This window comes from Bos mutus, chromosome 13, assembly GCF_027580195.1.
Source record: "Bos mutus isolate GX-2022 chromosome 13, NWIPB_WYAK_1.1, whole genome shotgun sequence".
Classification (NCBI taxonomy): domain Eukaryota; kingdom Metazoa; phylum Chordata; class Mammalia; order Artiodactyla; family Bovidae; genus Bos; species Bos mutus.
The window spans coordinates 30,834,947-30,852,438 of record NC_091629.1 but is presented as its reverse complement, the minus strand read 5'-3'; the positions used below and the strand labels follow the sequence as shown (position 1 = coordinate 30,852,438).

The 17,492-nt window shown below is 44.6% G+C and overlaps 1 protein-coding gene across 2 annotated transcripts in view; it reads right to left on the bottom strand.

Annotated features, from left to right (window-relative positions):
- The window catches only part of LARP4B (La ribonucleoprotein 4B), a 90,125-nt gene extending 83,024 nt beyond the window's left edge, over positions 1–7,101 (bottom strand). The window contains exons 1-2 of one of the 2 annotated variants that reach the window (XM_070381225.1): positions 6,823–7,101; positions 3,814–3,909 (exon numbers count right to left, since the gene is read on the bottom strand). The gene's annotated coding sequence lies outside the window, so the exon portion shown is untranslated. The remainder of the gene's footprint in view (positions 1–3,813; positions 3,910–6,822) is intronic. The other variant, XM_070381224.1, reaches the window with a different exon arrangement.
- Positions 7,102–17,492: the final 10,391 nt, after the last annotated feature.

Genomic DNA, 17,492 nt, shown 5'->3' with positions numbered 1-17,492 from the left:
TGCAGAGTCCATGGGATTCTCCAGGCCAGAACACTGGAGTGGGTACCCTTTCCCTTCTCCAGGGGATCTTCCCAATCAGGGATCAAACCCAGGTCTCTCGCATTGTAGGCAGATTCTTTACCAGCTGAGCCACAAAGGAAGCCCTGTAAAGCAACCATACTCCATTAAAAATTAATCTAAAAGAATAAAAATAAAAGTTAAGTCATTTAGTATCCCAAAGCACTCTTTTGCAGGGAAACATTTCACTCTTAACTCGAAGTTTCTCCAAGTCACAGGCTTTCAAATTCTGTGTGCCTGAATGCTTCTGTAGTTTTATTTGATGATCCTATTTCTACTTCTGGTCCTTTCATGATTAGGTTAACTCTCCTGCACTGAGCCCTGAAAGATAATGATTCCAGCAGAATGTAGGAAAACTCATCAACGTATACAAAGAAATGGGAAGAGCTATGAAAAACTAAGGGCCACAGGCACAGGGAGCAAGTACTAGGAGCTGCTTCACTCACTGCATCTTTCCGTCTTCACTGACTGCCCTTCCCCTCCCTAGATATTTAAGGTGTGAAGAAGCAAATACTGCTGATTCATAGTTACTCATTTGTGCAACGGTCGGTACTCCAAGTGACCTACGAAGGGAAACTGGAAATAGCATTCTAGTCTGACAGGAAGTATCGCTGGAGATACAGATATGAACTCAAATGAAATAAGGACCTTACAAGAGTACCAGGGAAAGTTTACCCCAAAGGGTTTCCACACTGAGCTTCTGCACTAAATGACAATCAGCTGCTTAAATCTTTTCACCTTCTAAAAAGTACAAGCAAAGACAAAATGCTTTTGCCTTGTCCAGATGTTTAAAAGGCAACTCTCTTCACAAGGACTTCAAGTCTGCTTTTAAAGGTTGCTGGCATTCCCTGACCATGGGAGCTGTGAGAAGCTAGCCTGCAATGGATTACAGTACATGCTACCTGCACTGTTTATAACATACACACACACAAACACACACGTACACAAAAGTGACCCTTAACAACACAGGCTTGAACTATTCAGATCCACTTTTACATGGATTTTTTTTTTCAATAAATGTACACTACAGTACTGCATGACCCAAAGTTGGCTGAGTCCACAGGAGTGGAACCACAGATACAGAGAACCAACCAGAAAGTTCTACTCCAATTTTCAAATGCACAGAGGACTGGTGCCCCAACCCCTGTGTTGTCCAAGGATCAACTGTACACTGCAAGACATTATACAGATGGTAAAAATCTCAACAACAAAATACAGAGACATATGTAATCAACAAATAAAAATGTTCAGAAAGTATAAAGTACTTAGAGAAGAGGTTTTAAAGGACTTGATCATTTAAAAAATATTTGAAAAGGGAATGTTTAATATACTAAGCAAGAAATAACCACTACTGAAGCAATTTGTAAATCTATATCCAATTGGTCACTATGCTTTTAATCACTGCATTTTCGAGCCTGACAATAAAACAAAGCTTTTTGAAATCTGAAAACAAAATGTCCTCGTTTTTCAGAGATGTTTCTAAAAAAGGAATCTGTTAATTAGTCTGCCTTAATAAAAGCTGAAATAACAAATATATTTTAAACAAGAAACACTAGCAGACTTAAGGCATATTTTTAAAGTATCTTTTACACACATGCGATTATCTGCAATACAAGTGAAAGGGATTCTAAGCAACGTATCCTTCATTACAAGTGAAAGGGATTCTAAGCATCGTATCCTTCATTTAGACCAGGGCTTCGACTGTTCCACTGTGATAAACACAAGTGAAAGCAAGAGGGCTTGCCACCCTGGGGTCGAGCAATACCAGTCTATGTGCAGCCATCCCTCCCTGTGGACATAACTCACAGTAAAGCAGAAGGACCACTTAAAAGAGGCAATCCTAGTCACACAAATCTCTAGTTTAAAGCCTCCTGACTGCGCCCCACTGTTCTTAGGAGAGAGAGCACAGTTCTCACCCTCGCCAGGAGCTCCAGACACCCAGGACCCCCTGCTGCCTCACTCACCTCCCTGGGGGGCAGCCTCTCCAAAGGAGTTCTGAGCTCAGCCTCTGCACCCTTATGCTCTGCTCGGAAGGCCCCTCCCCCGCTTCATCATGCAAGGCTACATGATGACCTCCTGGCACAACATGACTGACTGTCTCCCTGCCTCACAGTGAGGACTGCTTATCCCTTTTTGTTCACCAGTACAACCGTGGTATTTACTCATCAATTATTTAGTGGACACCATGTTCTAAGGTCTGGGTTCACAGCAATGAACAGAAGAGACAAACCTTCGACTGCAGAGTTTACATTCAAGTACAAGAAGACAGAAGGTACATGGGATACAGAAATTACAAGGCATCTTATAACGAGGTACTAAGTGATACAAACAAAAATAAAGCAGGAAAGAGGGATGAGGGGTGTCTACCACCCTCCATGCAAGTGACATGACTGTCCTGATGGGGCTGCTCGAGGAAATGTGCGGTGCAGAGTCCTCAACAAGATTCACGTACAAAAGCTTCAAGAGTCCAAATGCAGATCTATTTTACTTCAAGTAAAACAACTCACAGTATTACTTCCTTCTAGACCACAAGCCTTAGAGAAAAGCTCCGGTAGCATTCATCTTTGTACTGCTAATGTCTGGTTGATCAAAGAAGGAATGAATGAAGCATTTCCTCTCAGCAGTCCTGCTTTGCATCAGGTCCTGGAGCAATGATTCTCAATAGAGAATAAAAAATGGAAAAATCCACTCAGGTTTAAAAATACATTTTCATTATCGTAACTGCTTTGTTTTTGGCTGATATAATTTAATTTAAAGCAAAATACAGAAAGAAATTTGTTCTCAAAAGGTGCACATTTTTAAAGACTGAGAAAGAATATTCTCAAGAGATCACCTAGTTAAATCATTCCACCTACAATACTGTATGCGTTGCATATAGCTATCAAGTCTGTTAACATTTTGTTAAGTATGATGTTTTATGCATTTTCTATTGAATTCTTTTCGAGTAAAGATTTTCCTGTTTGTTCATGAAAGCATGCAAAAAATTCTAAAACTGAAGTAGGAAGTGTTTTATCCCTCCAGAAAAACAAAGTTTACAACATCTGTAGTGTATGTGGTCCTGGGCTGGGCAGAGGTTAGGGACACAAAAGGATCTCGCCCACAAGGAGCTTATGTTAATTAATGAGTGCAATGCCTTGCAGTGCTACGGAAACACAAAAGAAAGTGCTCAGCACAACCTTAAAAATTAAGGCAAGGATTCCTGAAATACTTTTATAAAGATGGGTTAAGGAGTGAAGTTAAAAAAAAAAAGGCCTTCAATGTCAGGCAAAGAAACTACAGACAGCAAAGACAACACCAAGATTTGGGGGGAAAGGCTGTGGTCAGCTAAGGCCAACAAAGGGTGGTCCAGCTGGCAAGGAGAAAGCAGACGTGGCAAGGCCCCGGGTACATCTTAGTTAGGTGGGGGACAGTCACTGAGGAGTTTTCAAAAAGGCCTTTAAAGCTTCAGGATATGCCTTAAGCAATCTCTGGCTACAGCGTGACAAAAATGGTGTGTGCAAATAAAAACGAGCATTTTATTTTTATCCCACGAATAAATACCACCCTAATTTACCAGTTTTTGAGCCAAAACTTTTGCATGTCATATTTCATAAAGAACATTTTCAGTGAAGACTTGACTGAATTTAAGTTAAGTAGGAAGTGCTCTCCATGTTACAGAATGCACTCTGTGGCCCAGGTCTCGCTACAGCAGGGAAGCAGGGCTGACACTGAAGAGGGAACCAGACCATGACACAAGGCATAACAGGCACCACTCACCTGCAACCCTTCCTGAGTACAAAGGTGTCACGACAGCTTTAGAAAATATGGCCAAAGAGTTTATAAAGGCAATGAAGTGACAAAAGGTACAGGGCTCTGTGGGTGAGGAGAGTGAGAAGGAAGGAGAAACAAGCTGAGTCAATCATTTTGCCTGATCATAAGAAAGACATTTACACATGGGAAAAATAAAAGTGTTAGAACATGAAGAAAAATTCATTTCCATGTTGGAATTATTCTCCCCCTTTTAGTAAGAGACCCTAATGGTTGTCTACCTTACAATTCCACATTCTAATAAAAAAAATTCATTTTGTAATCAAGATAACTTTAGGAGTAGAGTAGCTTCAAACATAGCACAAGTGCAACAATTAGGAGCAAAAAGTTCAAACTGAACTAAATTAAAATCTGGTCGGGTGAGTGTAACCCTCTCAGAAGGCTGTGCCTCCTTTACTGTGCTCTAAAATTAGCTCTTACAGAAAAAGGAGAACTCTTTACAGGAATAAAGTTTTACAAAAACAGCATAAGTGACCCAACCCTGCAGCAGTGTCTATTTAACAATATACTTTTAATAAATACAAATTTACTGCTTATTTTCTTCTCTTCATTAGAAAAGCTGAATCAATGGTCTCATAGGAGGAATCACAATATATGTAATTTTCTTGCATTTACCAATCTGAAAAAAAATCCTTAAATATGAGAGAACTCTACAACAGAGTACAAGCATGAAACCCAATTTGAAACTTGTGCCTTACCCATTAGGATGAAAGCAAATGAGATCTAAATATATATATAGTTTTGCAACCTCAAGGAACCATCATAAAGATAACACGTTACTTAAATTAGAAGACCTAGATTATAATCCTAGTTTTCACTATAGGAAGTATTAACTCCAGCAGGACACTCTGAAATAATGGTGAAAAGAGTTTGTCGGCCACTTCTTGGTGGGTAACATCAACTGCAGCTCTATCACTGTAAAAACCTGTAAGATTGTTGAAATCTGTGTAGAGTAGTGGGGCTACTTTAAGGCATTATCGTTATTACCATTAAAAACATGATGTTCCCATCTTGCACTTCAGTATGTACTGTAGAATTACTTTATGATATATGAAGGCTGCTTCATTAAAAAAAGAGTGTAAACACTTCTTTCCACAGATTTTAAACATGCATTTATGAAAATTTGTGCTTATCTGTGAAAACCGTATTAGTATGAATAAATTATCCAAATCTCAATTTTTTAGAAGTACAATCCCTAGGAACATTAAATAAAATCAAAATTTTCCCTAAAGGTGCTGCCATTTAATTGCAGCTATTCTTCAACAACACACATAAATATGAATGCCAAGAAATTTCTGTACTCAAATTATCATCCATTCTCCCTATTACTCAAATATAGTAAAACTCCTTTCTCCAAATAAACATCCTGTCCTCAGAACTTACTTTCTCTGCCCAAATGCATGTGATAAACTAAAAAACAAAAAATTCTGTTAATAAATTAAAATTGACAGCCACAAAAAGAATATTGACAATAGTAATAAGGTAAACACCATTTCCAAATTCTAAGTAAGAACTTAACAATACAACAAAATATTAAAAACAACCAACATCAACATGTTACAAATAGCCCTATGAAGCTGTTATTATTACTATCCCTCTTTCAGATAAGAAAGAGAAGCACCCAGAGAGTAATTTCTAATCAATAAGAAACCATGTCTACCTCTCTTCGTTCACACGCCCATTTTTTCACCTTAAAAAGTAAATTCATATCAACTTTTCAAAATACAGGATGAAATTAATTTCTAAATGTAAGTTTCGAAGCTAAGTACACAAATCAAATGTATGGTTGATAAATAGACGCTAATCTGATGCCTTTGAGAAAGTATTTCACCGTAGCAACTCGAGCAAAGTTCTATCAAGCGGTTTCATATAGCCTGATTACAAAATTGCCTTGCAGAATATTAAATACAGAGAAAAATTGACAAGCCACAACCATTTCAATTTCTGTAAAGTACCCCGACGGTAAATTAGAAGGAGCCAGGTAGGTGGGAAAGTATGCAAATTGCACACTGCGCATACTGACCTCCACAGAAATGAACATCACTCTTTCCCACTGTGGTCTTTGCAAACTACAACTCAGAACCTATCTCAAAAGCATTTTATATACTTAACACAAAATAAGAGACCAGATAAATATCTCATTTCCCTCCACAGTTCAGGGAAATCTTCGCGTTCCTTCAGTTCTCCAAAACTTCAAGCTTCCACTTAACATTTAGGGCAAGTTACAGCGCAGCCAAGCAGAGGGTCTCGAACGCACAGGATAGCTACTCTACAGAAAATCTTCTCAAGTTTCAACTCAGCCTAAATTAAAGACCATTTTACGTAGAAATGAGGGGGAAAACAAGATGACCTGCACGGAAAGTTGCAATACAAAATTACAGTGAAGTCTGAACAAGTCTTAAGTTTTACGTTCTGATTGGACACGACTGAGAAGCAGGTGGTAAGAGACTCCCGACCTGCCCCTTCCTCGAGCACAGGGCATCTTTAGAATTTTTTTCCCATTTCTTCCAGAGTGTGCGTGTGCTCAAGCCTCTCAGAGGAGAGTGGGCGCGTCCCAAGCACACCCAAAGCAACAGGATTCCACTTCCTGGTCCGAGGGACCCGGGCCCTCCCCGCCCGGCCGGCCGCGATCCCGGGCCCGGGCGGAGGGCAGGGCGAGGCCGCCGCAGTGCGGGCTGGACGGCTGCGCTGCCCGGACCCTGCTCCGGCTCCCAAGACCTCAGCACGGCCCTGCCCGGACCCAGCCCTGCTCGCCGCCCCGACCCGGCCCCGGCGCGCACCCAGGCCCCTCGGCCCGCGCCCCGGCCCGGCTGCGCCAGCCCGGCCCTGCCCGGCCGCGTCCTCCGGGAAGATGGCGGCCCGTGACAGGCGGGCGCGGCGCGGGTCCGAGGCGGCGGCCGGGTGCGGCGCGGCGGGAGCGTGAGCGGGGAAGAGCGGCCCGCCCGCCGCCGCGCTCACCTGTCAGCGCCGCCGCCGCCGCCGCCCGGCCGCCGACCGCCGCAGCCCCGGTGCCCGGCGACCGCGCCACACGCGGACGGGCTGTGAGGGAGGGGCGGGAGCAGGGGCGCGGCCGGCCCGGACGAGCGGCGGGGGTCGGAGCGGCGCGGGCTGACGGCGGGACAGCAGCGGCTCCTTCCCGTTTCAGGCCGAAAAGGTCTCAACCTCGCGACTCCAGCGCCCCAACGCTCCTTCCCGTTCGCATGAGAACACACAGCTCCCGCTTCCGGGACCTGCCGGAAGTCCCTCCCCTCGCGCTCGCGCGCCCGCTACTCCCCACTGGGTCCGCCGACAGGCGCTCGGCGCCCTTACGTCATGTCGACATGGCGTCTCGATTGGCCTAGCGTGGCGCTGGGTCCGCCTCCTCCTCTAGGCCTCTAGGCGCGCGTGCCCCTGCCGGTGGCTCCTGTGATTGGTGGGGGCGCGCACGCAGGCCCGCCCCGCGCACGTAGCCCCCGCCCCAGCCCGCGCACGCTGTCTGCTCAGCCCCCCGCCTCAAGCTGAAGGAGGCGCGTCAGCTGGGGTCCCTAACTCCGCCCCTTTCACTCAGGGACCCTGACTGCCGACGCCAGTCACCCTAGGGCCCTGAGCCCGCCCCCGCCCCCGTCAGTAGAGGGCCGCGACCCAAGTCCCCCTCGGCCCCGGACCCCGGCTTCTCACCCTCTCCCCGAGATCAGACTCCGCTCCGAGACTGTACGGCTGTCCGGTGGTTGGGTCAGGAAAGACCCCAAAGCGCGCTCTAGAGAAGGGGAAGGCGGCGCCCACTGCCCGTCAGCCGGCTACGTTCTCCGCGCTTTCAGAGAAAATGCCGAAGGCTGGGGACGTCTTCCCAAACCCGAGCTGGTGCCACCTACCCGACCCATTCTGAGGGGAGGGGAAACAAAGTGAAGTGTGTTCACCGGTTTTAAGCCTGATTGCCGGCGTGCCTGCTGCGCCTGGCCGTGCTTTGTGCAGACATGCTTGCGGCCTGAAGCCTGCTCAGGGTCCCCGCGACCAGCCTCACCCGTGCACCAGCGCCTCTTAGCTTTGCCTTTTGAGGGCCCAGACACCCACAAGGCGCGCCTCCGACTTCGACGTCAGGTCTGGGAAGATCACTTATCGACAACCGGTGCTGGGCGCTGACTTTCTGCTTTGGGATACGTTGTCACACCCCTTCTGAGAAACTTGCCATTTCACTAGTGCTACTCGTGGCAATGTCCCTAAGATAATCATGTAAGACAGAGTTCCTCTAAGATTCAAAGCATGTGTCAATACATATTTCAGGAGGAGGAAGTCACCTTTGGAGTTCACTTTCCAAGAGAACCTGTTGCCTACGTTGCGGAGCCCTTCTGAGGAACCTCTACATGGGACCTCACAGACTGGGGCCCAGGAAGTCATCCCCAGGCGCGGTGATGTGGTCCTCCTTTGAAAACCCGGGAACCTTCCGAAGTTGGCAAGTTAGATCTCCATTTTGTCTGCCTGTGTCTGCGTCTGGCAGAAATTTTGATGCACCGATAAATTCCTGTACAAAAGAGATTAAAGGATAGGAGAATGCTTTATATTAAAATGACGTCTCTTACTTTCCATTAATGTTGTGTGATCCCAAACAATCAAAACTGGCTTTTTTTTTTTCTTGTGTGATTATCTTAACCTGTACTTCAAAAGAAGCACCCATTTTCACCTTAGGGTGTGAGGTTAAATATACCACAGTGAATTTTTATGGCATTTCTACTTAGAAAGATAAGATCAATTTTTTAAAAAACCACCTCTCATCTAAAACAGTTACAAGTTCTACCTATTCTATCCAAAAGCTGTTTCCTTTTCCTGCGTTTGGTGGTTTTGCCTGCTGTTACTTCTCTCCCAGTTAGTTTTAGTAGCCTCACAGCTGATCTTACCCACCATTCACCATGCCAGCTTACTTTTCCTTTAAAACCATCCCCCTCTGAGTTGAGACTTCTTGGTTGCCCCAGAGGGTGAAGTCCAAATTATCTTTCATGGGCTAGCACACCCTTCACAAGCTAGCTCACAGTACACACCCCCCCCCCCCCGCGCTTTTTTTTTTCTTGCCCTAGGGTTAGATACCGTAACCTTCAAATCACATTCTCTTTAACAGGCATTTTTGAAGGCCTTGGGGTAGTCTCTGGGTGTGAATATGAATGACACACAGGCTTTACACTCTATGACCCTACCGTTTACTAAAAGACCAATCAGCAGGTAGTCACCGGAGTGTGCTAAGTCCTGTTAGGGAACAGAACAAAGCGAGGAGCACTAGTTCTAGAGTGTTTGCAGTTCACGAAGTTTTGAGTGGAGTGTCTTCATTCCTGAGCACGTTGGTCTTTTGGTGTCCTTCTGCTTCCACTTCTGGTAAAGTCTAGCTTATTTTTCAAGTTACACAAGTGTCAATCATTTGTATATTTTCCATTCAGAAAATTGATTTCCCTCCTGGGCCCTGGTAGCCCTCACCACATCCCTGCTGTACTCAAGGTCTGTGCCAAGTGCTGGGGAGATGCCCCAGGGCAGCACCGACCATAAGACAGATGAACAGATAGCAAGGGATAAAGAGGAGTAAGGATTACAATGGTATGTGCACGGATTGCCCAGGTAGCAAGCACACAGGAGGGTCTGCAGCCAGCTTGGGAAGGAATCAAATAAAGAGATAAGTAGACGAAGGCCAAAGAGACCGCAGTGGAGGGGCTGTCAACACAACTTCCAGCAGGGAGAGAGGACATAGTTGAACATGACAAAGCATGAAACCAATCTGGTAAGGTGGGTGGAAGGCATGGGAGTCTGGAGGGGTAAGCATGGTAAGAACCCCAAGGGTCTTCTAAACCGCTTAGGATGTTTGAATTTGTTAGTGAGTCAAGATTTTTATTAGGAGACAAAAGAGGGCTTGTAAAAGGTTTTAAGTTCACAGAGAATCTCTGGCCCCAAAAAGTCATTGAAGTAGAAATGCAATAAGGAACTAACTTAGTCAAATTAGATGGAACTATCAAACTGAATATGACAGTAACACATTAGAATGCATTGGGAAATAAAAGATTGCATGAGTTCTTACTAAATAGAAATAAATAAGTAAAAAAAGTGATAGAGATGCAGAATAAAAAGGGAAAGGTGTTCCTTAGAGTAGAAGGCTGACTAATGAATGGAGAAGGAATTAATTATTTTTTAAATTACCATGTTGCAACTATGGTAGCATTTATTCTGGCAAGAGTCATCAGTGAATGCTGAAAATCAGTGAGTAAAAGTTGTTGAGTAAAAAGTTGTGTATGCCATTTCATGGCTTTTTAGTTGCTTATAAGTTATTGATTTCAAAGGGGGAAAAGGTATTTTTCCAGTTAAACATGATGGTGTTATCACTCACCTAGAGCCAGACATCCTGGAATGTGAAGTCAAGTAGGCCTTAGGAAGCATCACTAAGAACAAAGCTAGTGGAGGTGATGGAATCCCAGTTGAGCTATTTCAAATCCTAAAAGATGATGCTTTGAAGATGCTGCACTCAATGTGTCAGCAGATTTGGAAAACTCAGCAGTGGCCACAGGACTGGAAAAGGTCAGTTTTCATTCCAATCCCAAAGAAAGGCAATGCCAAAGAATGCGCAAACTACCGCATAGTTGCACTCATCTCACACACTAGTGAAGTAATGCTCAAAATTCTCCAAACTGGGCTTCAGCAATATATGAACCCTGAACTTCCAGATGTACAAGCTGGTTTTAGAAAAGGCAGAGGAACCAGAGATCAAACTGCCAACATCTGCTGGATCATGGAAAAAGCAAGAGAGTTCCAAAAAAACATCTATTTCTGCTTTATTGACTATGCCAAAACCTTTGACTGTGTGGATCACAATAAACTGTGGAAAATTCTGAAAGAGATGGGAATACCAGACCACCTGACCTGCTTCTTGAGAAACCTATATGCAGGTCAGGAAGCAACAGTTAGAACTGGACATGGAACAACAGACTGATTCCAAATAGGAAAAGGAGTATGTCAAGGCTGTATATTGTCACCCTGCTTATTTAACTAATATGCAGAGTACATCATGAGAAACACCGAGCTGGATGAAGCACTAACTGGAATCAAGATTGCCAGGAGAAATATCAATCACCTCAGATATGCAGATGACACCACCCTTATGGCAGAGTGAAGAACTAAAGAGCCTCTTGATGAAAGTGAAAGGAGAGTGAAAAAGTTGGCTTAAAGCTCAACATTCAGAAAACGAAGATCATGGCATCTGGTCCCATCACTTCATGGCAAACAGATGGGAAAACAGTGGAAACAGTGACTGACTATTTTTTGAGGGGCTCCCAAATCACTGCAGATGGTGATTGCAGCCATGAAATTAAAAGATGCTTACTCCTTGGAAGGAAAGTTATGACCAACCTAGACAGCATATTAAAAAACAGAGACATTACTTTGCCAACAGAGGTCCGTCTAGTCAAGGCTATGGTTTTTCCAGTGGTCATGTATGGATGTGAGAGTTGGACTATAAAGAAAGCTGAGCGACAAAGAATTGATGCTTTTGAACCGTGGTGTTGGAGAAGACTCTTGAGAGTCCCTTGGACTGCAAGGAGATCCAACGAATCCATCCTAAAGGAGATCAGTCCTGGGCGTTCATTGGAAGGACTGATGTTGAAGCTGAAACTCCAATACTTTGGTCATCTGATGCAAAGGGCTGACTCATCTGAAAAGACTCTGATGCTGGGAGGGATTGAGGGCAGGAGGAGATTGGGACGACAGAGGATGAGATGGCTGAATGGCATCACCGACTCAAAGGACATGAGTTTGGGAAAACTCCGGAAGTTGGTGATCGACAGGGAGGCCTGGCATGCTGCGGTTCATGGGGTCGCAAAGAGTCGGACATGACTGAGTGACTGAACTGATCTGAACAGTGGATAAATATGATGGACCCTATCTTAACTGAGGGGTGAAAGTTGGCATCTCGTGTAATGGTGCCCTGCTGACGTCACGTGATATCGGTAATGTCATGTTCCAGTCAAGCCACAAACTAATCATGATGGATAATCACAAACTCAAACTGAAGACATTCTACAAAACTGTCAGTCTTCAAAAATATGAAGGCTGAGGACTTCCCTGGCAGTCCCTGGTTAGGACTCTGCACTTTTGCGCTCAGACAGCTAGGGTTCAACCCCTGATCCAGGAACTAAGATCCCACAAGCCTCACGGTGCAGCCATAAAAGGCAGCGAAAGGTTGAGGAACTTTTCAAAATTTAAGGAGACTAAGGAGATATGGCAACTAAATGTAACGTATGATCCAGGACTAGATCCTTGATCAGAATAAAATTTACTATAGAGATCATAATTAGAATCTCTATATGGAATCTTCTGATCTTACAATCAAGGTTCAATTTTCCCAATTGGATTTATTTGTAAATTGTTTTGTGGCTCAGTAAGAAGATATCTTTGATCTTAGAAGATATAAACTGATGTATTTAGAGGAGAGGGATCAAGACATCTGCAAGTTTCTCTCAAATAGTTCAGTGGAATACACACATACACACTTACACAGAAAGAGAATATAACAGAACCTTAATTAGTGAACTAGATGTGAGATATGTGTTTGTAACTCGCCTGTAGATATAAGGCTCGTCAAGCAGAGAGTTTTCCTTTAGAGATATATTTGTTGTTGTTTAGTGATCAGTCATGTCTGACTCTTTGCAATCCCATGGACTGTAGCCCTCCAGGTTCTGTCCAGGGAATTCTCTAGGCAAGAATACTGGAGTGGGTAGCCATTCCCTTCTCCAGGGGATCTTCCCCACCCAAATCTGGGTCTCCTGAATTGCAGGCAGATTCTTTACCATCTGAGCCACCAGGGAAGCCCTTAGAGATATACACTGAAGTATTTATGAATGATACTGTATTATGTATATCTAGCATTTGATTCCAAACCATCTAAAGGAAGGTGAAAAGTGAAGTGAAGTCGTTCAGTCGTGTCCGACTCTTTGCAACCCCATGGACTGTAGCTTACCAGGCTCCTCTGTCCATGGGATTTTCCAGGCAATTGTACTGGAGTGGGTTGCCATTTCCTTCTCTAGGGGATCTGCCCAACCCAGAGATTGAACCCGGGTCTCCCGCATTGTAGACAGATGCTTTAACGTCTGAGCCACCAGGGAAGTAAAGGAAGGTGGTCAGCAGGAATACATAAGAAATAATGGGACAAGCTAGTGTGTTGAAAATTGTTGAAAGCTGGTGATGGATACATGGGGGCTCATGAAACTCTTCTCCCTACTTTTGAATATGTTTTTAAATTCCTCATGATAATAAAAATATGGTGATAAAATGGAGGGTTTCAATTCATTACAAATATTCCATGAGCACGTGTGGCCCAAAAAGCAGTCAGAGAGAAGGACTGCATTTCCCAGGATGTTCTACAGCCCTCCCTCAGGAGGAACAATAGGGCCAAACCTCTGGTTCTGGAAACTGAGAGGTTGGGAGGGTGGGGCAGAGCTGTGTCCACAGGTGCCAGCCCTCAGGGGGAGAAGGCCTGAGGGCCTCCAGGGGAGATCAATTTTGGCAACAGGAGCCATATCTAGAGCGAGTTTCTGAGGAACTTTTCTGTGTAGCGTATGTTGTAACACCCCGGAGCCAGTTCCTAGTAGAGACCTAGTAGATGCTTCTGTAGTTGGATTGTGTTTTCCTTTGAAAGTATCTCTGTTCTCAGCCAAGGGTGCTTCCTGTGATGGCGGCTTAAATTCCTACTATTTTTGGCAATATCTTCTGGGATAGTTGACCTACATAGTCCTGTCTGCACTGAGGCAAATGCGTCACTCCAGGCCTCAGAAAAGGTGGTATTTTCACTATGATTGCTGCCTGCCTGTCACTCTCATTGAAAGCAAGATAAGTGGATGAATCATGAGAGACATCCCGTTTGGATGTTTCAGGCAGAGGACTAGACTTAACAAGCATGTTAAGTGCACGTTCTCCTCAGCCCCACATCCATGTCCCTCAGAGGCATTCCTCTAAGGGGAGGGAAGGTTGCTGTCTAGACACCCCTGTCTCCAGAGTTCTAGACTGTGCGTGGCTGCCACCGGACGCTGCCCTGTGTTCTTCCCTGCGGCTCTCCTGGCTTCCTTGGCCCATCTCCCCCAGGCCGGAGTTGGCCCCGCACACTCTAGGATGGAGCATGTGTGCCAGGGGGTGCTGTGCTGGCTTCTCAGTAGTCTCCCGAGAAGCGTGCCTCTCACCCCCACCCCCACTCCAGGCTCCCCTGAGGAGGACCCCTCAGTCCTTTAAAAGCTGGGCAGCTCCTGTTGCTGCCTAGTGGTGATGAGCTGTCAGGGTCAGGGGAGGGAGCCTCTAAACACCACCTGGAGGGGCCTGAGGTTTCCCTCCCGGATTCTGAACTGAGTAGTTTCCTAGGCACACCGAGCCACTCCACCTCTGTGTGTTTCCCTTCTGAGACTCCCCTCTTCCTTCCGGCTGGTTGTCTTCCACAGTTTCCACGACTCAGCCCAGACCCTTTGACCCCTCCAGGAAGCCTTCTCTGAATCCCTGCCCAGCCCCTCCCCGGGGCGTCAGGGCCATCCACGGCTCTGCATCACAGTTCCTCCTGCTTTGAGTAGGAGCACCAGTGTGTGTGGTCGTTTATCTCCTCCTTAGGAATTTCGCAAACGCAGGAACTTCATTCATCCTCATTGTTATTCATCATTCATAGATGTCTGCTGAACTGAACTCGTTCCAGCTCTGCAAGCTCACCCACCAGCCTGTGGCAGGTTTTTGTCCTTTCTCAGTGAGCTGCTTCTGACACCATTCACCACAATGAGTCCAGCAGGCTTGGAATCCTTATCATTTGCACTTTTTTCCCCCACTAGATTCCATGGTAATAGCAATTTTTGTTTCCTTGTTTATTGGTTTTGATATCATAACATTTGGAGAAGGAAATGGTAACCCATTCCAGTATTCTTGCCTGGAGAATTCCATGGACAGAGGAGCCTGGCAGTTTGCAGTCCACAGGGTTGCCAAGAGTAAGACAAGACTGAGTGACTTAACACAACAACCATCATAACCTTAAATAACATATACTACAGTTGTGTGACTATTTTCCACACATCAGCATTTTCCTCTGGATATATTTTAGTCACTTTGATCAGACTTGGGAGACTGTTTCCTTGATTCGGTTAGCGCAACACTTAAGTCTCATCGGAAGCACAGCCATCACAGTCAGACACAGAACACCAGACGTGGCGCTGCAGCCTGAGGGACGACTGAAGTTCCATTTGGAGGCATCTTTGAACTCACTGAGCAGACATCACGAGCAAAGCTTACCCTCCCAAGTTGAAGAATCTTATGGATAAAACGTTATCACCGAAATTAAATGGTGGCAGACATGTCCAAGGAATGTTGCAGGGATTTGACCCTTTATGAAACGTGTGATAGATAACTGTGTGGAGGTGGCAACTGGTGGGCAACACAACAGTCCTGGGATGGTGGCAGCACGAGGAAAGAGCGTCACCACGTTAGAAGCCAGGGAAGAAGCACGAACAATGGCTATGTCACCAGCGAGATCAACAGCATGCATCCCCTCTCCACACTTCACTAGGAGAAAAATTGACTCGTGTACATTTTCTTACTGAACTTTTTTGTTAAATAAGCTTTCATAATAGTCATCCAAAAAAAAAAAAAAAAACACCACAGCAGGCACCACAGTTGGAGTTGCCACCAAGAAAGTAAGTCTAAACCAGTGTATGTCCATTCTTTTTACCTTCAGTTTCTAAGGGTAACGTCTTCTGACCTTGTACCCTGACTCTGGGTGTATTACCCTCTTTGAATACACAGTCTCCACACATTTGTTAACGTGAACAAATATGCAACACCTACACACATAAAGACAAATATGCATCACAAATTTTTCATTATGTCAGATGTTTCAATTTATCTTTTTCTTTGGAAGTATCTCCTCACATTTAGGATTAAAATATTTTTCTAACAACCAAGTTTCACTGAAGTCCTAGTGAAATAGCCATTATCTTACATATGGGAAAAGTGAGCTAATGTAGAGTTTTCACACTTTTGAAAAAAAAAAGCCAAGGCCCATAATAAGAAATACATTTTATAGTACAGGCCATTATACACACACGCACGTGTGCGCACACACACATACACATACATACACATGAAACCAAAGTTTCATGAAATATTGTTAATGGTGGCACACCTTTGTGAATGTACTTAATGCCACAGATTGTACACTTAAAAATGATTAAAATGGTCAGTTTTATGTTATATATGTTTTAGCACAGTTTTTAAGAAGTTTTATGAGGTAATATTTACCCTTACTTTATGCCATTTTCTTTGATCTCTTCTATTTTTGTTAATTCTAGTTATCATCCTTTAAGTTGATTTATGACTCACCATGATCACCGCTGGCTGGTGAAATGCTGACCTGAGGACTTGGAAGGTGAACTTGTTCACTCCATTTTCATACAGTTTACTGGGCTGGTGGCTTTTCCAAAGCATTTGAAATAGCTGCTGCTCCACCGTTACTTCCTGAAGAACCCATGGATGGAAGAGCCTGGCGGGCTACAGTTCATGGGTTTGCAGAGAGTTGGACATGACTGAGAAACTTTATTACTATTCAGTTCAGTTCAGTCGCTCAGTCACGTCCGGCTCTTTGCGACCCCATGAACCGCAGCACACCAGGCCTCCCTGTCCATCACCAGCTCCCGGAGCCTACCCAAACTCATGTCCATTGAGTCGGTGATGCCATCCAACCATCTTATCCTCTGTTGTCCCCTTCTCCTCCTGCCCTCAATCTTTCCCAGCATCAGGATCTTTTCAAATGAGTCAGTTCTTCCCATCAGGTGGCCAAAGTATTGGAGTTTGAGCTTCAGCATCAGTCCTTCCAATGAATATTCAGGACTGATTTCCTTTAGGATGGACTGGTTGGATCTCTTTGCAGTCCAAGTGATTCTCAAGAGTCTTCTCCAACACCACAGTTCAAAAGCATCAATTCTTCTGTACTCAGCTTTCTTTATAGTCCAACTCTCACATCCATACATGACTACTGGAAAAACCACAGCCTTGACTCGATGGACCTTTGTAATTATTACTATTACTATTAATAAAAAGGAGTGAGTAAAATCAAGCTAGCAATTCCCTGTATATGTGTGTATGAAACTGAACTGAAAACTGAAGCATTCACTCAGTGGTGTCCAACTTTTTGTGACCCTGTGAACTATAGCCCATCAGGCTCCTCTAAGATTTTCCAGGCAAGAATACTAAGTGCATTGCCATTTCCTTTTCCAGAGGGTCTTCCCCACCCAGATCTCCTGCATTGCAGGCAGATTCTTTACAGTCTGAGCCACCAGGGAAGTCCATGTGTGTATAAGTCACTATTTTTGAAGGCCAAGTTTGGGGCCATGTTTAGAAAGTATGACATAATTGTATAAATTATATCTTAACTTGCAAATCTTTCCTTCCTTAATTTGACGTCTGTAAGTATGTGATTCTGTAGATTACTATTTTTATCTTTAGCACTAGAGGTTATAAATGCTGAAGGCATCTTCAGGGATCAGAGAGTTAACAGAAACATGGGGACTGGCTGGGGTGACATAAGGGAGTTTGCCCAGCCTGGAGGCGCTCAGAGTCCAATAAAAACAAACACACAAACTGCTGTGTCCACAGGGGTCTTTATGTAA